The sequence below is a fragment of the Hetaerina americana genome, unplaced genomic scaffold (assembly GCF_022747635.1).
Source record: "Hetaerina americana unplaced genomic scaffold, ioHetAmer1.1.p SCAF_1, whole genome shotgun sequence".
Taxonomy (NCBI): Eukaryota; Metazoa; Arthropoda; class Insecta; order Odonata; family Calopterygidae; genus Hetaerina; species Hetaerina americana.
Window position 1 is genome coordinate 94,065,735 of NW_027286069.1, and position 21,531 is coordinate 94,087,265.

The 21,531-nt window shown below is 38.7% G+C and overlaps 1 protein-coding gene and 1 long non-coding RNA gene across 3 annotated transcripts in view; one reads left to right on the plus strand and one right to left on the minus strand.

Annotated features, from left to right (window-relative positions):
* Positions 1–21,531, plus strand: part of jp (junctophilin) — a 290,663-nt gene that overhangs the window by 242,692 nt on the left and 26,440 nt on the right. The gene's annotated exons all lie outside the window — the stretch shown is intronic.
* On the minus strand, positions 14,946–16,365 carry LOC139695052 (uncharacterized). 2 transcript variants are annotated; one of them, XR_011702262.1, is made up of 4 exons: positions 16,229–16,365; positions 15,928–16,147; positions 15,629–15,827; positions 14,946–15,523 (listed from the first exon to the last, which is right to left on the minus strand). It is a non-coding gene; the product is annotated as an uncharacterized lncRNA (long non-coding RNA). The 2 variants fall into 2 exon arrangements; XR_011702260.1 differs by lacking the exon at positions 14,946–15,523 and having other exon boundaries at positions 15,609–15,827.

Consider the following 21,531-nt stretch of genomic DNA (forward strand, 5'->3'; position numbering starts at 1 on the left):
CGCACACGTCAGGAAACACTCTTTACCGATGCTTTTTATAAAAATCTTGTATTTCATTCTCTACGAGTAAAATTATCTCTCACAAAGATTCTACGAGGGTCATCCGGAAAGTAGTACCCGTTCGTGAAATAAAAAGACAAAAGTAAATATTAACAAACATAAAAAATTTTATTTGAAAGAGGATACTTTAAACTACTTCTCAACATAATCTCCAAGCAAATTAAGGCATTTGTCATAACGTGTGACAAGTTTCTGTATTCCTGCTGCATAGTCCTTCGCCGCCAGCTCATTGAGATACAGGGTCACTCCTTCTTTAAGTTCTTCATCGCTGTCAAATCTTTTTCCTGCCAAAAAGTCTTTAAGCTTTGTAAAGAGATGAAAATCTGAAGGGGCCAAGTCCGGGCTATACGGTGGATGGTCGAAAGTTTCCCATTTGAATTGCTGCAAAAGTTTTTGTGTTATCCCAGCTGCATGAGGCCTGGCATTGTCATGAACGAGAATGACACCAGTAGACAATAGACCTCGCCGCCGATTTTGTATTGCCCGCCGTAATTTCTTTAATGTTTCACAATACGCATTGGCATTAATAGTGTCTCCACGGGCCATAAAATCAATAAGCAATACACCTCGTCGATCCCAGAAAATGGTTGCCATGAGTTTCCTGGTGGACAGAACTGTCTTGAATTTTTTTGGTTTGTTTGGTGAATGAGCATGATGCCACTCCATTGACTGTCGTTTACTCTCAGGTGATGCATAACAAACCCATGTTTCGTCACCAGTAATTATGCGAGTCAAGAAAGAGTCTCCTTCATCAGAATAACGTCCCAAAAACGTCAGTGCTGCAGCCATACGCTTGGTTTTGTGCTCATCTGTAAGCTTGCGAGGGACCCATCTTGCACAAATTTTTGCATAATGCAGATGGTGTTTAACAATTTCATGAACAATTGTTCGAGAAACATTGGGAAAATGCTCACAGATGTCATCAATTGTGACGCGCCGATCGTTCCTCACGAATTCGTCAACTGAGCTCACCAGTTGGTCTGTAATGACAGACGGTCTCCCCGAACGCTCATCGTCGTGTGTGTTCCCCCTCCCCATGTTGAAGTTGCGACACCACCGCCGAACAGACGACTCGTCCATTACATTGTCTCCATACACCTCCTTTAATTGGCGATGAATATCACATGGGCGAACGTTTCTTGCATTGAGGAATTTAATCACTGCCCTCACTTCACATCTGGCGGCGTTCTCAATTTTTTTAAACATTGTAAACAATCACAGAAACAACACAGGCAATGCTAGCGTCACGCAACTTGGCTCAGAGAAGGCAGACAAGCCACTGAAGCTATCTGACCTCGTCCAGCGGCTACTCGCGTCGTCAGCACTTCATGCGGCACGAACGGGTACTACTTTCCGGATGACCCTCGTATTAATTCTCAAGAGATCTCATAACTTCATTTATCTTCTATTCAATAGACAACTAAATTATATCATTATATCTAAATAAAGTGAAGTTTTTTGATGAAGTAATTTGATTATATTTTTTGTAAATCAGCAAATTTCATGAAAAACCCCAAGATTTTTATCCTTGATCCGAAACAAAAAAAATACTTAAATAGTTGCAGCACGTTGAATTGTTTCAGGAAGTGTGTTCCTTAAATATCGTTTTTACATTATTATCATTTGATGTTGAGGTTGTTGCAATGCTATGTATGTGTAGGAAATATTTTGAAATTAATAATTTAGCTACTTTTGTACTTTTTATGACATCAATTTCGAATATTTTTAAGCTATTAGCTGAAGCGTTTTTCTCAAATTATTACAATTTTCTTAAAATTAGAAAAGAGGTCACTTTGGATTCAAATATGCATCATTCCGGAGCAGTGTAGTTTTCACAAAAAGCCTGTCTTAAAAACAAAGCATTAGACTTTGGCTGTTACGGTTAACTATACATTTGCAGTACATTTAAAACACACCGCGACTAAACTCGTATAGTACTATGAAAAATTAATGAAAACTATGAAAAATTGATGAAAACATTTTGACCCTAATATTTACCATCGTAAAGAAATACTTTGAACGTCTATCTCGTATAGAAAAAGGAGATGGTTATAGAAAATTACTCATCTACGTGCTTTCGTTATCTCCTAATTTCTTTACAAGGTTTAATTCGAAATTTTTCAATCCCGTCTGACCATCTCGTGGAACGTAGTGGACAGCCTGCATACGATCATTCACTCATCCTGTGAGAGGAGAACGATCCGGTCCGACTTCCTTTCTTGGCAATTGCTGCTCGTACTTGGATTAGTCGACAGCCATCGAGGAAGTTGAGGCTCTTTTCCGACGCTCCACGAGACCCAAGGACAAGGCCTGAGGATCACGCGATAGCACACTCTTCCAAGTCATCACACTTTCTTCCTGCCCTACTGTCATTCCCGCCTCGCTCTCCCTCAATCCAACCGACACGAAACCCGCCCAAATCGCCTCTTCTCGTTTCCTTTTCGCCATTCGGAGGAGATTAGAGAAATGATGAGGTATTCTTATGACTTTGCATTTGCAACTTTGGACTTAAGCCCCAATATTTCGTGTTAATATCACGGCAAAAATTCAGAATCAGAGATAATAAATTGATATATGACATGTATGCTTACTTGGTGTCAACTTTGGCCCATGGTTCACAATACTGACGCAATCTAGTATGACATGCGTGGTACAGTTGGCACGTCAGAAAATCTCAAAGGAAGAAAATATTAGTTGGTTACGCATTAATTGTTCATACAAATGGTACTCTGATTCGGCGAGATGATGGTAAAAGTGTAGTTTGTCAGAATGCGGGGTATAGTTCTACACTTCGAAACTGGAGAATCTTTCCTCTCATTTGCCAGCAATTGTTGGCCCAATGGGAGGCGAACTCAAAGGATTTTTTTGAAAGCCATGAGATTGACTCCCGGATCGGTATTAGAAATGGAGTGGCCAATCGGAGAGGTCGGTGATAAATTCGACTTTGGTCGCATGACTAAAACATCAATTACCTAAGTAATACCGTTCCCTTCTGCAGTTCTCTCAATTTTCTGCATTTTCTCTACCAATTAACTGCCCTGTCTGTTCATTCCTGTAATTCTTCAGATGTTGGTAACGCGAAATGGGGGTAGTTTTAATATCATCCCGAATTCTCTCTCCTCAAATATCTTCCGCCTAACCTATTTTCTTCTTGTAACTCCACGTGATGTGATGAAGCAATATCCGCAGGATGAAGAGAAAAGCATTGAGCCAAGATTCGGCTGAATACCTATGCAAATGGCATTTAGGGAAGCTTTGGCGCGTACGAAGTTCCAATTAGGGAGCACGAACTAGTCATGAAAACAAAATATTTCTGTATTTGAGAAGATTCTGACTTTCGAATTTCCACAATTCACAACGTTTCCTATGCCTTCTGGATCAAGGTCGGAATAGTGGCCGCTGGAGAAAAGAGTCTAACCTTTACTCAAATTCACACAGTCACACTTTTACAAATATATATATATATATATATATATATATATATATATTCTTTATGCAGATATATTGAATGAATATTAACTTGAAAGTCCATGAATATATTTGAGTAAGGTCACATTTTTTATGCTAAAGAACAATTCATATTCCTGATCAATTTAATCCGCGAACAACATGAAATAAAATTTGATGATAATTTGTAAACTAGTCGTGGGCTACAATCTAAAGAGATAAAATGAACTATCTGACTACTTGAAAACATGAATCCAAATTACTGAAACCGGGATGAAGACGTGTTGCCAAAAAGTACTCAGCAGTGTCCATGTCAGATGTTTCGCATGCGTGCACAAACTGGTGGCAACCAGTTTGAATTTTCCCCCTCGAACATTCCCCGAAAATATAAAAGTTTAAAATTAGATGATAAAACCCATTCCCAGTACCTATTGCGTCCGCGGATATTGTGCTTGCTCTCTTGACCCAGAAGGGAAACGAGGCGACGATGTCCTGTTCTCTTTGCGTCACTTCTAGTTTGTTCCTTCTTCGTGGTCGTCAACTTGGGGTTAGTTAAGTGTCCGTTTGCTCAACATCCACCGCAAGTGATGTTTCTTCTCGGGGAGAGTAGCAGGGAGGAGTGGGAAATGCGAAGTGCTTGTTGCGAGTTTCGTGTAGGGAAAGATAAATGTAGATAGAGCTCGGAATCTGATGATTGCGGGATTTTTACTTCTCGTTGCGGCCAGTCAGTTAGAGGAAAACTGCCCCTACTTTAATAAAAATATATAATGTATCACTACCGACGTAATAGTTGTTTGAGAAATTCAATTAGCACTTTAACTTGATTAAAGAATAACACCTGTTGTACATTATGCATCACAGACTAATTAAAATGCAGCTTTACCTCCTTAATCTCCTTTTCTTCAACTGAGTAGGCAATATTCTTTTTCCTATACAAACGGTAGGATTTGTGAATTTCTGATTTTTATTTATTTTAACTTTTGAAATTAACATGCTTGACTTGAAGAGTATAACTCAAATATGAATATTCATTAAGAAGGTATGTGAAAGAAACATGAGAATAAATCCAAAAATAACACCAGGATCAATTCTGTATAGGATAATTGTGAGACCACTTTCTTTGAGAATTAGTTCAGTAATTAAAGGAAAGCAAACTACTTTATTTCTCAGTAAATCTGTTCCATTGAATGGTGGCTTCTAATTTTTGACTTTGTTATTCACTTTTTCACTCAATAGTGTTCTTTTTTCAAAATAAATTATATCCATCGTGTTTTCTTCAAAATATAGTTTTAAAAAGTTTGGTTCGTTGACTTAACAAATTCATTGTCATTTATCTTATCTTTTGCTATTCTCAACAGATTCAGGCTTGAGGTCGTGGAAGTTCATCATAATGAAATAAGGACAATTTGCACTTTTCCACAGTTTATTTAACGTACGACGCGTTTCAACTCACAGAGTCATCATCAGGTACAAGCCAATTAATGAAATGAAATAATGAAATAATGAAATAAGGACAATTTGCCCTTTTCCACAGTTTATTTAACGTACGACGCGTTTCAACTCACAGAGTCATCATCAGCTACAATAAGTTCAACAGATTCAGGCTTGAGGTCGTGGAAGTTCACCATCAGGTACAAGCTTGTACCTGATGATGACTCTGTGAGTTGAAACGCGTCGTACGTTAAATAAACTGTGGAAAAGTGCAAATTGTCCTTATTTCATTTTGCTATTCTCCTCCTTCCATCAGGTATTGTTTATCATTATCTTCAGCATTATTAATTAAAAAAGTATTTGGATTTAAGAAGATAACACAGTACTTTGAACAAAATGGATTAAATAAGACGTAATTAACTAATAGTTTCTACTCAAATATTAAAATGCTATTATCCATCTCCAAAGAAATACTTAAAGTTACAACTGCGAATCTGATGGAACTGCCAGACTTAACAGTTTGCAATCTCATCTAGTATTACTCAGTTAAAAGTGTTTTCTTCCATTAAATGTGTGAGAGAGGGAAAGTTATGCCTTCGGATTGAGACCAAAACCTTAATGATTTGGAAATTGATACGTAGCGTCTCAACTTCAAAGCCTACACTTATAATTTTTGGAAGGGAATCAAAATTAATCATCCGATTGTAAAGTTTTGTGAAAGTACCAGAGATTACTTCGACTTTAAAAAAGTTTTCGAAGTTGGTTATCGATTTTTACGAAAGAGAAATATCTCAGTAAAAGCGATTGGATCGCATACGATCAGGTTGGTAAACCCGCAGAAGTTTGGTGGAAGTTTTCGGAATCGGAAAGTATTCAGTTACGGGTGAAGTGAGCAGTGAAGACTTTAATCGGAAACAGTGGCATAGCGGGAGAGAGGTGATGAAGGGATTGAAGTCATTGCCTAGTAGCGAGTTTTATAGAAAACCGTATGTATAATTATATGAAATTACGTACATATTTCTACATATGTATACTGGTTTCTATTTATACGAGTACTCGTACTTATATATCTTAATTCAATTACGTGCAATGAATTAATGTAATCGAATATCGGAAAAATCTTACGGAATTCAATAAATATTCACTACATTAAGTTTATGGTCATTTTTTTATATTTTTCAGCATGTGATTAAGCTTTAGTGTTTTTCATAATATGTTCTTTAAATTCTAATTAATACTGTTGGGAAATACTTTGAGTTCTTTATATTTTGCATACAATGAAGCTTTCTGTAATTAATATAATTATCTCTCATTCCAAATCTATTGAGAACAGCCGAGCTTCCCTAAATCTTTCTGTACACCTAATTTGTCAGTGTAACAGTAAGAATATTATTCATTTAGAACATAAAAAACTTGGAACGAATTTAAAGATATTTAAGTACGAGATAAAATATAAATAAATAAATATTCCGAGACTTGGGTTAATATCATTAAATTATAATTAATTAAAGTCTTATATTGATTAAGTAAAACTGTAAATGTTAATTATGATTAAAGATATTGAAACATGATTACATAGCAGAAATTTTGAATATTAGTAAGGGAAGTAATTAGTTAAAAGATTTGCGGTAGAATCGCGACTTATGTCATCATATCGCACCCTTTAAAATGGTAAAACATTGCGTCAGTTAAAATATGAACTTTCGGAGTGAATAGTATAGTATACAGTGGTCAATTATATGATCTGTTTAATTTGGATTGCATTCAATGAAATGAAAATATATCTCTATTGACGGCTGGAAGTGATGTAAAACTTAAAAAGATTAATTAGTGAAATATTTTTTAAAAATTAAATGTCTATGATATTATTTATATTAAAATTAAAACTCAGTTTTTTTTCTAATTAATAACATTATTTTAAAAGGTATTTTTTGAAGCACGACAATTAAATTTGGATAAAAATGTTTATATCCAATTTAGGTATCAAAACACTGTTTTTAAAACATAGACGTATCATTTTTTCTATTTATTCTGCATGGTACCATTTACTTCTAGCTCCATTTTTACATTTTGTACCATTTTACATTAGGTCGCCTTTTTTCGTTGCATTCCAAATGTTCTCTTCTTGGAGAACTTTATTTACTACGGGATTGTTCTTTAAAAGTAAACTGAAAGCATTTTTTTATTCATACTGTATTTTTGATTTTTACAAATCTATATTTTCTCTAGCGATTATAGTTTGTGTGTATCAACGTCTAAAATTTTCTTTGGTATACCCCAACGTTTTAATGAATTATCGTCCAAATTAATTCAGTCACCTTAGAAATAATCCAGAAAAAAATTTTATTGAAGATCAGATTCGTATTCGGGCAACACTAATTTTATAATCTTTTTTCCATGAAGAGAGCTGAAGATATGTTCATTTAGGAAAAACCGCACTAATTTAGATGTCGCAGCGCACCCTGAAGGGGATAAATTTATGCTCCGTGAACAGCAGGTTTCTAAAAGCGGCGTCAGGCGTATGAGTGGTACTTTTTTTTAATATTATTAAAAGCAAAGTTATTCCGCAAGGCATGGGAATGACTCTCATGTCCCCACCGCCCTTGTACTGCATCGGTCTAACTTTGATCTTAAGTTCCGAAGGCATCACTCATCCTTTATCTGCTTATTTTAGATGGCTAGATTCAAAATTGCTTAAGATCTTATTCTCGTATATTCTTCTTGGTTCCCGTCTTTAAACGGACGAGACTATCATTCTCGAAGTTAAATGACAGTATCCTTTCGAAGAGGAGGGAGTTGTTCTTTTCAGTTAAAGCTCACAAAAATGAACGAAGTCTTTTATAGCTGAGTGACTGGGACTAAGGTACAGCGAATAAAAGAAATTGTGTTTTGCGACTTGGCCAAAGAATCATTTTTAAAACGTGAACCGTGGGTGAGGTTTAAATTAGCCCCGCCTCGAGTATTTAAAGTTAGTTGTTCCATTGCCTTATGTATGTCCCTAATTTTCTGAATTTTATATTTAACACCTATGTGTTTAGCATAATTTTCTGACCGTTAAGTTATAAAAATAATTATTTGCTCTGGCACAAGCTTTTGATTTTCAGTCTTGCTGTTTAGAAGAACAAAGGGAGCACATTTGTTTGAAAAACACAAATTTCAAGGCACGGAAGTTCGACAACAAAGTGAGACAAAGAAAGATGAAGAAAGAGAACTGCGTTCCTAAAAGCTCAAGGTCACAGGATGGTAGTATTTTTAGATTAGAGACATAAACATTCATCTGAGTCTGTAGTTAGAAGCAAAGTCTGTTTTATTATTTACTCCGAAATGAATAATCTCGAAAATGGCAAAAGCAGTCGTATCTAATTGTCATGAAACCCATTATAATCTTGTTTAAAGTGTTAGTGTATTAAGCTTATCTTAAATTAAACTAACCTTGTATTAAACTTACAAATTATTGCTTTCCATTTAAATAAATGTACAAGTACATATTCGTTATTTAACTTTCACCAAATATTTATATTGGTGAAATTACTCCAAACTCTCTGTTACTCACTTATTAATAATAGAGAACAAGCATGCTTGAAACTTCTTTTTATGAAAACTACCATTGAATATCTGAAGGGATCCAAAGTCATTACGTTTGTATAACTCATATTGTATTTAATACCCATAGGAGTTATCACCTAAGTAACTCCGTGGTTGATGCAAATCGATAAATTTTTATCCTGCCCTTGGCAATTATAAACGATGCAAATGAGAAAAGTGATCATTTAGACAATTCTCTGATCCTAAGGATCCCTTGTTCCCTTTTGTCCTGGAAATATGCCTCAATTTATTGGTCAGCCTAGCTTATGTGTACGCATAATGCTTTGAGATTTTGAAGGCCTTAGAGAGTCCCCGGCAAATCCAAGGACCTAAGTTCGAAAACATGAGTCTCACGTATCCTCTTCCCTTTCGATTGCAACTCCGCATTTAGCGCTCGGATGTTGTCTCAACTGAGCGACTACAAAAAATATCCCACATCAAAAACATATGGACCGCATTTTTTCTGGCAAGCCTCCAGGAAGGGTACACTGGAACGAACTCCAACAAAAAAACGGGAGCCTTATTCTTGTTGGATAGCAGAAAAAAGTATTCCGGCGTCCTGGCGGTATAATTTAATTCATTTTTCTTTTTCCTATCCCCCATAGATAAAGTAATGCTCCGATGCCAAATCTGAAGGACGAAGAGAGCTGAAAGTTGAACTTTGCATTTATTTCCCTCAGAAATATTTCCAACGAATCCACTTCGTTGTTTCCTCTTCCTTCGTCATCCTCCCTTTTTCCTTTCTCGTAATATGATCGTTTTCTTTCAGCGTCTCTTTCCTTTTGATGACCATAGTCTTATATTGCGACTCTATCCCACGTTTTAATACGATTCCCTCCTCCGGACTGGAAAGATGCTCTTACCTTAAATATTAAATAAAACCCTCCGCACCGCATGATACCACGGAGTCCTTAGCATTCCTCGATTTCTCGGCGGGAGGGAAAAAGAGTGGACGCTGACTGAGGCTGGGATGAAAGGCGCGGAACCCATACTTCAGCCGAACCCCGAAAGGGCGACTGTCCAGCGGGATAGTTAAAATTGCAGGCAAACAAACCTTTTTCCCAACTCGTAAATACCCGATACATATACGAGGGTCATCCGGAAAGTAGTACCCGTTCGTGCCGCATGAAGTGCTGACGACGCGAGTAGCCGCTGGACGAGGTCAGATAGCTTCAGTGGCTTGTCTGCCTTCTCTGAGCCAAGTTGCGTGACGCTAGCATTGCCTGTGTTGTTTCTGTGATTGTTTACAATGTTTAAAAAAATTGAGAACGCCGCCAGTTGTGAAGTGAGGGCAGTGATTAAATTCCTCAATGCAAGAAAAGTTCGCCCATGTGATATTCATCGCCAATTAAAGGAGGTGTATGGAGACAATGTAATGGACGAGTCGTCTGTTCGGCGGTGGTGTCGCAACTTCAACATGGGGAGGGGGAACACACACGACGATGAGCGTTCGGAGAGACCGTCTGTCATTACAGACCAACTGGTGAGCTCAGTTGACGAATTCGTGAGGAACGATCGGCGCGTCACAATTGATGACATCTGTGAGCATTTTCCCAATGTTTCTCGAACAATTGTTCATGAAATTGTTAAACACCATCTGCATTATGCAAAAATTTGTGCAAGATGGGTCCCTCGCGTATCTCAATGAGCTGGCGGCGAAGGACTATGCAGCAGGAATACAGAAACTTGTCACACGTTATGACAAATGCCTTAATTTGCTTGGAGATTATGTTGAGAAGTAGTTTAAAGTATCCTCTTTCAAATAAAATTTTTTATGTTTGTTAATATTTACTTTTGTGTCTTTATTTCACGAACGGGTACTACTTTCCGGATGACCCTCGTATATATATATAATAAATATGAATGTATATAAAGAAGACTTTTTGGCTGTGGGCGATGGGGCCCTACCGAGGACACGGCTCGCAGGGAATGAGAAGGCCCGTTAACGTGGCGAGAGGGTTTTTAAAGGGTAAACAAACCGAGCTGAGGGGGGTGTGAGGGGAGAAGTGGCGGGGGGTGCTTAGCGGGAGGTGGGGTGGAAGACGGGGAGGGCACTGGAGTGGGGGAAGTAGAGAGGGAGTTTATGAGGTGGTGATCCTGGCGGAAGCAAGCCTTGGAGCGGAGGACTCACGGGGCGGAAAAAGGGGTCCGACAGCGGCCGGGGGAGGAGTCGGGGCGAAGGGGTAGGGCGGACGACAACCTATGGGAGGAGGGGTTTGGGGTGGTGTCGGGAGGCGTGTGCCTCGGTTGGTAAAACGCGCGACCCGATTTTGGTAGTGCAACCGAATGGAGGCGAAGTGGTGTGGCGATGAAAGGCTTCGTTGATGAACAGGCGTAACGGGGCGACCGATAAGACTAGAGAAGGATAGTCTGATTGACGGCAACAGGCTAAATGATGCCTGGGAAAACCCCGAGGCGTCGCCTCACCTCCACCCCGGTCACCGTCTCCCCCTTTCTATCTCCCACCCTCCACCACTTCTCTCCCCACTTCCTCCACATCCTCCATCTCCATCTCTCCCTCCCCTCTGCATCCATTCCTTTGACCTCCCAGAATCTACCGTTTACCCTATGTTCAGCCCTTGGGTACGGTCTTGAACGTAAATCGTCAGTCACTTGCTTTATTGTTCGTGTGTCCTCGTATCCTGAGCTACGCTTTAGCAGTCAAGTCATTATTCTGCCGTTCCTACCGTCTGAGGAATTAAACACTTCTCGCTATGTGAAATGTCTATTCTTCCTAATTATTGAAGTATCATGCAATACTAGACGCCACTCTAATGAGGTAGGGGGCCATAAACTCTTGATTAACTTGCAAGCAGACCATCCTGGCGATGAAATCAGCCGGACACCCCGTCCCACTCTTTTTCCTAAGGCATTCTCGTTGATTTAGTATCAATACCTTTTAATTTACTTTTCTTTTGAAATCAAACGGCGTTAAATTATAAGGAGCGTTCATTTCACTTTCCTCGAGAGATCTAAAACAGTTTTATATACGTATATGTAATGCTTTCTGAAAGTTATTCCATTTTAAACCTGAGAACTAATCTTGCGCAGTGAATTGCAATATGCAGAGTCCGGCATATAACTAATGCCGGATTTTGCCGTTGATAAATTAGTAATAGAACAGTAGAATAGCTGAAAATTTTTCTAGAAGCTATTTCAGAATAAATTGATGGCGGTGAACTGTTAGGAGTGTAGCATATCTATGGATTATACAGGATTTATTTTACGTGAGTGCGCTGATTATAAACTTTAGCGGTAACTGCACTTTTTGGGGCATGGCCTAAAATTATATTAAATGCAACTATTCCCTCATTTACTTACATATTTTGCGGGAGCTTAATTTTGTTTGATGGCTATTTTTGCGGACTATGAAAATAATGTAGAGATTATGGGTTACCCCGAACTCAACACTACTTATCTGCGATAATGGAACCAGACTTATTGTCATGGCCATATGAACCGCCGCATCACTTTTATCTATATTTTACCAACAGTACTCATTTCTTTTATTTCATCTGCGGGGTGCAGCTTTAGATTGTGTGTCATCGATTTATCAGATTTATTTCCGTTCAACTTCAGGAGAGTCTTCTTCTTGCTCAACAATATAATGCGACGAAGCGTGTCGCTAGGAAACCTTCGCCTGCGACTTTTTTGGACGTCTCATTGCGATTAAAAGTAATTTTTCAAACCTACCAATACCTCAATACCTTAGACCACAATAAAACATATCATTGTGAAACCATTTGCTGAAGATAGAAAAATGAAACGATGTGAATACAAAGAATTTTCATGGAACTTACTCTATGTGTTTCAAAAATGTAGAAATTCTTTATGTCTCATAGTACCCAATATGTATTCATCCCGTGAAGTCTGGAAATCGTCAGCATTCTATCGTCTCATATAAAATGCACTTTCTTAATTTATACAATGAGGTTGAAGGCAAAAACATTTGCCACAACATTTATTCGTCCAAACATCTAGTAAATTTCTTTTATTTTTTATCGTCTCCATACGCGGTTATAATTTCGTTCATCTTCTTCAAACCGATCGAATCTCTCTGGTCTTGGCTTAAATTCTGCGGACTCTAGATATCTTTCGCAGCATTTGATTTTTTTCACATTGAACCGAGCCACTTCGGTTGTTTTACATACTGAGGGTCAACATTTTCGAGCGAGGCCGTGGGATTTCGACTATTTTCCTTGAAGAAACTTTTTTTTATATGTAGCGTCGATGTTTTCTCCCGTTATTTCAAAATTTCGTAACTCATAGGGAAATTACTCCGTGAAGTGCTAGTCGATGTGAATAAAAATGTCATTAAACTTGGTTCGAATGTAAAAAGGATCACCTCATTTTCCAAAGGGTACAATCATATCATTTGTAGACGCCCCTGTCACTTCAGATCATCTTTTTATCATCACTATTCATTTGTATCATCAATATGTCAGGTTTTTTGACCGCTTACAGTTACTGCTCTTCACATCCCGCTGCAGAATTGAGGGGAAAAAATCGTCACGTGCTCTAAAATTTTAGAAAGCCATTCGAAATTTCCAAATAAGGATTCTTTTGCTCGACGATACCTTTCAACCCATTACAAATGCAGCATCATTCGAAATTTCCAAAAAATTCACATTAAAATAATTACCGACCACTTCATTCTGTCATCAAAACTATCGACTTCCCTCTTTCTTCCGCTGCCTCTCCTTCCACTTCATTTACTTCAAATGCACTTTTTTTCCATTCCTGGATCTGTTTATCCATTAACCATTCTTACTGCTGTTATAATGTTTCATCTTTCATGTGTTCATTTTCCAAGGATTCCCCTTTAATTGACGAAAAAGGGGAAATCCGGTTAGAAAAATCCCACCTAGAGTAATCCGTTCATGTCGTGCAGTGTCGACATTACAGGGAACACTCGAGTTATATATTTACTGTCACTCGTTCCACGTCAAAACGCCCAATTATCAACATCACTCTTGATGCTACTTTCGTTGACTCGATTGAATGTGATGTGGCTGAAGTCCGGAGCGAGCGACAATAAAACTCCGTCCCAAATAATGAGTCGTAACATGAGCAGACCTTTCGTCTCGTAATTTTTGCGGTGTCCCATTCCCGCTTTGTGATTTACTGATGTGTGTGGTGTAACGTATTGACGTGGGCCATCGTGGAAAAGGGAGGAACAAGGTTTTTTTCGCGCACGATTCCACCCTGCATTAATAAATATAATCTCCGACCGACCAATAGAACCCCGGACCTCGCCCCTTCCACTTCCACCACCGGTCCCTCCCGTACCTTCCCCTGACCCCCACTTCCACCGCCCCTGACTCCCTCCCTACCTTCACTTCCTTTCATCTCCGCCATCTGACCCTCACCCCCACCCTCTCCATTCCTTATTCATTCTCCATTCTCGTCTCTCTCATCTCCTGTTCCCTGGTCCCCTCCCCTTTCCCTGCCCGCCCTTTCAACCCGCGGTCCGCCCACTACCCCACCCAAACTACCATCTCTAACTCAACTACGGGCCCACTCCCTTGCCCCCTGCCCCTCATGAGCTTCCTTATGTGGTTTTGAGTTCCCCCTCATTAAGTGTCCTCCCAAAGGAATGGGGGACATCCTATAAGTTGTTGCCGCTGAGGAAAATTCCTCGTATTGATAGCTCGAAAGAGTCCGGTTTCTGTGTTTGTGGTTCAGGGATGTATTTACTCCAGCCTTCGTGTGAAACTCTTTCGTTTCAGCAAAGTTGCCTCGACGTGGGAATTGAATTATCACGGAAGCCAAATGATACTAGTTGTTTGTTTTTGCTGGGGAATGCTGGAAGTGTTCTTATGTTGGATTCAGTGAGAAATGGCGTCCGTTCTTTATGCATTATTTGAGAATGGCTCAAGTAAACCCGAAAGCATGTGGGATGATTATTCATGGAAGAAAAACGCGTAAAATTGTATGAAAATAAAACATAGTGAATCCATTATGTATTCCTACGGGTTTTTAATACGTATATTTGTCATTAACTTAAAATGAACGTTGAATATTTAACTTCTGTCTCTCTAAATTCTTCTTCCTTACTTTTTAACGTCAATCATATCGTCTGCATATCAATTTGCGTCAATCATATATCTTCTTGATTTGAAGAATACTGGAAAGCCTGAGTAAATGGCCACATAACATCTTCACCTCTTAAAAAGCATATGGGAATCATTGCTGAGGGATGCGAGAGATATGTACAGGTTACAATTATATGATATCCCTGAGAATTATATGATAGGTCATTAGTAGCCATGCAAAGTGCGTCAGTTGCGTCATTTTTTTGACCTAGGAGAATTGAGCCGCTGAGATCAATTTGATAATACATTATTTTTAATGAAACTTAATTATCTTGAGAGGGACTCTTTAGTCACACAAAAGCTTCCACTCTTGAACTACTTGGCTAGTTGGTACATATTAAGGAATTGGCACACACAGAGAATTATCATTTTTCCAAAGGCTACATTTATGTACATGTACATTTGTTAATAATACTGGAGGTATATTTCTTGAGATTTTACCTCAGTTCTAAGCCACCATACGAATTTTGTGAAAAATCATGACCTGGAAAAATCTAAAATTAAGGAATGTGGTTGGTTTCGTGGGATTTCTTTCAAGCTCACGAGTATTTCTTTGACCAAGGTGGTAGGTGATGCATTCGTAAATATTATGGAGGTTTCCTTCTTAATATTTTTTTTTCCTCCTTTGATGAATTCAGTAGATTTTACTGCAAATGAGTCCGTATCGTCATTTATCGTGAGTGAGCATTACGAATTTAACGTTTTGTTTTTACCACATTTTGATATCAATATGTTGTTTTGATGAACCTTGTACTGTTTACACAAAATATATCGTATGCGGCTTGGTTGCCGTCAGGTAGAACACGAAGAAAGTTTCTGGTTCCATAAGTTCTATTTTATTGTATGCATTCCCTCCTGACAAAAGCCTTGGCTATTAGAGCTTCCGCATCATATGGTATGGTGAACTATGGATGGTAAAGTAAAAGTAATTAGTTAGCTCTGTGTATTAAAACTTGCACTTTAAAGCATTGACTGTTGGTGAGTAAGTAATTACTCATCGGGTTACTCACAGCGAGAAAATTAAAGAATTGCCTCTTCTTCCCTGACTGCCGTTCAACTTTAGGGCCTACAAAGTTTTTTTTTCGTTCTTCAATTAAAATATTCCAAGAGCACATCAGGTTGAAATAATTTGAAAATCATCAACTGTTTTAATTTTTTCATGGTGACGGATCGTCGACTCCCAAGTGTTCCAAAAATCAAATTTCATTCCTTTCAATGGACAAAGAAAAATGTAACGTAATAATTTATTGGATGGAAATGTAATCGTACCTTTCAACTTTTTCCAGATCTCCCAGTCTTATTTTCCTACATGTTTTAGAGCAGGATGGGCATTAACCATTTACGCGACGTCATCGCTCCATCACATCCACAGAACAAACTGCCCTTTATGTCCCACGCAACCTTCATCACCCTCGTCTTTCTCCACTCTCTCCTCTCTCTCTCTCTCTCGTTAATAATACACTCCATTGTTGAGCTGTAATCTCTGTTCTTTGGAAGACTTCACAGCGCAGGGAAATGGGAAGGTGCTCCTGAAATAACGTTACACTAAGAGGAACAATAGATGCGGCAACATCTAAAACATTGAACCGGGGAACAATGAACATAGTTACCTTAGTCTCTTAGAGCAAATTTCCTTCCTTTTATCCTTTTCCCAAAATTACTCTTTCGTTGTTATATGGCGTCCTATATAGGATACAATAGGAATTAACTATTTTCGTCAATCCGTCTTTAATCTTTTCCCTGTCTCGCCTCGGTTCCAACACCACTTTAACTCCTAGTTCTTCAATTTAACTATTTGCCGCCCCCACCGCTCTCTCCCCGCGGCCCCTCATTTCCCCTCCATCTACTACCTACTCTTCGCCCACCCCATTCCCCGGACTATCTCCCTCTTTCCCCTCCCCCCTCTCTTCCTACTCCCCTCTTCCTTCCCTCTTCTCGAGCCAAGGGGAGATAGAGAGGAGGCAAGGCCTCTCTCTCGGATTAAAACGCTTGGGGAGACGCCCCTCCAATGCTTGCTTTCTCCCTATCCCCAAACCCCTCATCTCCCTTTCACCCAACCACCCACGCTCGATCTTTCAGGAGTCCGAAGATTAAGAAAATTTTCTCCCTTCGTCTATCCTTCTACCTCTCCATAGAGTTGAAAAACGAATTTGGCCTCCATCCCCTCGTCCCAGGCTCACGACACCATATTGTACGACGTGACGATGTATTTACTACCGCTTCCGATGAAATCCGGTTGAAACGGATCTTGGATGTTCCAGCGAAATAAATAGAAGACTCACTCTCGCGAATAGAGTTTTGCTTTAGGAGTCGGGGTTTATCTTCTAGCTCCTTTCTTCCAACTCCATATCCATTTTGTGAGATTCTGTTATTCGGATAGAAAGCTTCGCGATTCTCCTCATTATTTTATTTTTGTGCAATTTGCTTCCCAAACCAGAGTACGAAATATCGCACACAGAGCTTGCAATTAGCGTATCATCTCTAAATGATGGGAATTCAACAAAGGACCTTCCTTTGGAAGCAGATCTGGGAATATTAACGATGCGATGTCACATATATTCTACTAGGGCAATGAATAAAAGTGTTATGATGGCAATCTGGTATCACCAGCTGTTCAGTTATGGCTTTTGATAGAAATGATTTCACCAGGTACATTATCAGGTCTACTTGGGAAAAAAAATTGGTCGACGTGAACTTTGTAACTCATTCCTTAATCTGTTCACTCTCAAATATTCTGAATAAACTCATATGTGCCAATTAATGGTACAAGACAATCGTGTGTCCTCGCCTGCATCATTTTGCCAAGAATCGTAAAGTGGTTTCTTTTAATCAATGAAATTATTTTGCAAAAGAAATTATTTAGGAAAATTTTTCACTGTAATTTGTTTTTAATGAAAAACAATTTCACGCTTTTGTTCCAGAATCAATGAGTAGAGTATATTTTTCAAATATCAAGATGAGAAAAATCCGATGTCAACCCGCTGAATAAAATGTCAAAAATGTATATTTAATTATTCTGAAGTTAAAATATTATTAGATGAAGTCGCTCAGGATATTGATTTGTTTATATATTTGTTCTTTTGGAGAAAATGAATACTTTGGCTGTTTTTACTGAATGGCTTGTCAACGTTAGCACGCCATAGGTTCGCCGTCCCTACTCGTGTTTAAATCATTCGTGCGTGAGTGTTCACAGGACTGCCTAACGAACTTAAAATACAATCGAGTCTCGTAAATCGTAAGAATTGCTTTGACCTCAGGAGCGCAACCCTTTCTCAGAAGGCTTACGGTACCACATGGCAGAGCTCCCATTCGCCCCGCCGGTACGTGAGAGTACGGGCAAAACAATATACGAGCTCGTAATGGGAGCTGTTGGATTCTCGAGATTTACTTTGTGTGCGGAAACAAACGAAAAAAGATAAGTCGCGATGGTCATATTTTCCACTCCGTTACAAACGATAAACTTCAAAAGAAATGACGGATGCGTTGGCAGAAACTTACGACATCTAAGGAAATTTTGCAAACACGTTTTCGTTGATTGTAGAGTAGTATTGTGGCTTTATAGCCGAGAGATAGCGAATGGGAATACTCTTATTTATATGGATAACGATTTTACGAGGGTCATCCGGAAAGTAGTACCCGTTCGTGCCGCATGAAGTGCTGACGACGCGAGTAGCCGCTGGACGAGGTCAGATAGCTTCAGTGGCTTGTCTGCCTTCTCTGAGCCAAGTTGCGTGACGCTAGCATTGCCTGTGTTGTTTCTGTGATTGTTTACAATGTTTAAAAAAATTGAGAACGCCGCCAGTTGTGAAGTGAGGGCAGTGATTAAATTCCTCAATGCAAGAAAAGTTCGCCCATGTGATATTCATCGCCAATTAAAGGAGGTGTATGGAGACAATGTAATGGACGAGTCGTCTGTTCGGCGGTGGTGTCGCAACTTCAACATGGGGAGGGGGAACACACACGACGATGAGCGTTCGGAGAGACCGTCTGTCATTACAGACCAACTGGTGAGCTCAGTTGACGAATTCGTGAGGAACGATCGGCGCGTCACAATTGATGACATCTGTGAGCATTTTCCCAATGTTTCTCGAACAATTGTTCATGAAATTGTTAAACACCATCTGCATTATGCAAAAATTTGTGCAAGATGGGTCCCTCGCGTATCTCAATGAGCTGGCGGCGAAGGACTATGCAGCAGGAATACAGAAACTTGTCACACGTTATGACAAATGCCTTAATTTGCTTGGAGATTATGTTGAGAAGTAGTTTAAAGTATCCTCTTTCAAATAAAATTTTTTATGTTTGTTAATATTTACTTTTGTGTCTTTATTTCACGAACGGGTACTACTTTCCGGATGACCCTCGTAATTAGGCAGTTGGACATTTGAATTCTGACATGGGTAATATTCTATTGATTTTTATTCAATTCATTTCATATTAACCGGCAATAAACTGAGTAACTAATCTAATTTTATAATTGAGTTGGATATATTAAATATGATAGCTGGAATTGTTGTGCCGATAAAATATTCATGGTCAAATGCGAGTCGTTTATCACAGTCAAGATTTAACGTCGTGCCCAAGAAAACGAAGGTAGCATCCATATTATTTTCATGAGACAGCACGCACTTTTCGTCAAGGAAAGAGAACGAAAACGACATACTGCTACGTCCCAAGATACCTGATTCCTAAAACGTTCTGAGGTCATGATCACGTTCGGCGATAAGAAGGAAAATGAGTACTTCCCCTTAGTTGGTAGTCAAGAAAACAACACGTTTTCTGAGGTCGGGCTCGCCAGGATTAGAAAGCTGAGGAGAAAAGATGAGTGATAGGCCAAGAACATGGAAAAGGGTATGGGTATGAGGGAGAGGGAGATTGAGGGGTGGGTGAAAATGTGTGTGTGTGCATGCATACACACACACACACACATATATATATATATATATATATATATATATATACATATATACACATATATATATATTTATTTATTTATATATTTATTTTATTTATTAGGTAATCTACCGGTTAAGGTAGGTTTTTGGATGGACACAGCTCCTAAATAAATTTTTGTGACTCATATGAAAACACAACATCCTACTATACATCAGGTCCCTCTTCATCTCTGAGCACCTTCTTCCACCATACATATATATATATATATATATATATATATATATATATATATATATATATATATATATGTATATATATACTCATTTACATAGAAACAGATATAAGGAAAAGGGATAGGAACACACATAAAGGACGAACACCAAAACAAACACAAAACACGGACACAAAAACGTCTTTTGTGTTCGTCCTTTATGCGTCCTTTTCCTTAGATCTGTTTCCATGTAAATGAGTATTTGTTCCCCGTTTCTCTGTGTTTTTGCACGCTGGCACTATCTCGCTTCTTCGTTTGCATATATATATATATATATATTATTATTATATATATTATTATTATATATATTATATATATATATTATTATTATAATATATTATATATATATATATTATTATTATATATATATATATATATATATATATAATAATAATAATAATATATATATATATATATATATATATATATATATATATATATATATATATATATATATATATATATATATATATATGTGTGTGTGTGTGTGTGTAAAAATACATACATACTCTGTCGATGAAGGGCCACCTACTGGCCATGAATGGCCCACCGTCTGTGTTCGCGACATTCCTTTTCTAATTCTTTTAGTGCCTGTTTTAGTAAACCAATTTTAGTGGTCTTCTGGGCGAAGTGCTCATTTTTAGTGTGCAAGTAAATATATATAAAAAAACCATAAACAAAGTTATCAACCCGAAGGTCAGTTTGATGGGTGGTGATAGTTCACCTAATACTAAACTCAACTTAGATAAATATAGAGTTTAGATTAGAGTAGAGTTTACCAAAGACAATTACTACCCTCGCTATTAGAATAGAATCGGGATGGGTTCTTCAAAGTCTTAGGAGAAGTACAGAGAGGAAAGGGAGGACAGGGAGAACAGGATCATCCCTCCACCTTGATGGAGGGATACGGAATCCACGTAGGGTGATGGAGGGGATGGCTGAGAGGAGTGTGGAAGAGGGTTGTAGGAGAAGGAGCGGAAAAGAGAGTGGAGAGGGGGGCAAGTCTCGCGAGGGGCGAGAAAGTGACAAAGGCGACGGGCGCCGTCGGCGGCGGTCTAAAAGTGCGTCCCTGATCGCATACTTGGTTGTTGTTGCGCTGCCGTGGAGCGCGAAGGGGAGAGAAAGGGGTAGGGGGAAGATGGCGTCGTCTGAGTCGAGTGGTGAGGGAAGGGAGGGGCAGCGGGATGAAAGGAGCCGTAGTTATGAGAAGGATTCCTGAAGTTTGCCCTTCGTCGTGTGGGGCGAGAAGAAGTGGCTGAAGGTTCTGTCATTCTTCCCACAACTATTAGCAATATGGTATTCTTACGCGGCCCTCCACTCACTAACATTAACATTATCAAATCAATAATTGGCAGTACCCAATCAGTGAAGTAATCTGGAGGAACCTTTCAATATACCTATTGAAAGATATAGCTGTTGCTTAGTCATTAAGTTTCATCACTGAGTCGTCCCAGGAAATATTATAGATTATAGATCGCACGTAAAAGCGATGTAGATCGCACGTAAAAGCGATATAGATCGCATGATTATAAATTAATAACGATCAATTAAAAATAACATCAATAATCCCTTTCGTAAAGTCTTGCGTTATGTGATAATTTTGAGAAAATTAAACTCACCTAATTGCCATGTACGAAGTTTGAAAATATATTTTTGAATCACTAATCCCATCTTACTCTTGTAGAAATCTCATGAGGTACTTCTACCACTTATCTTTGGCATCCGTTGCTGCTTACACAGTGTATG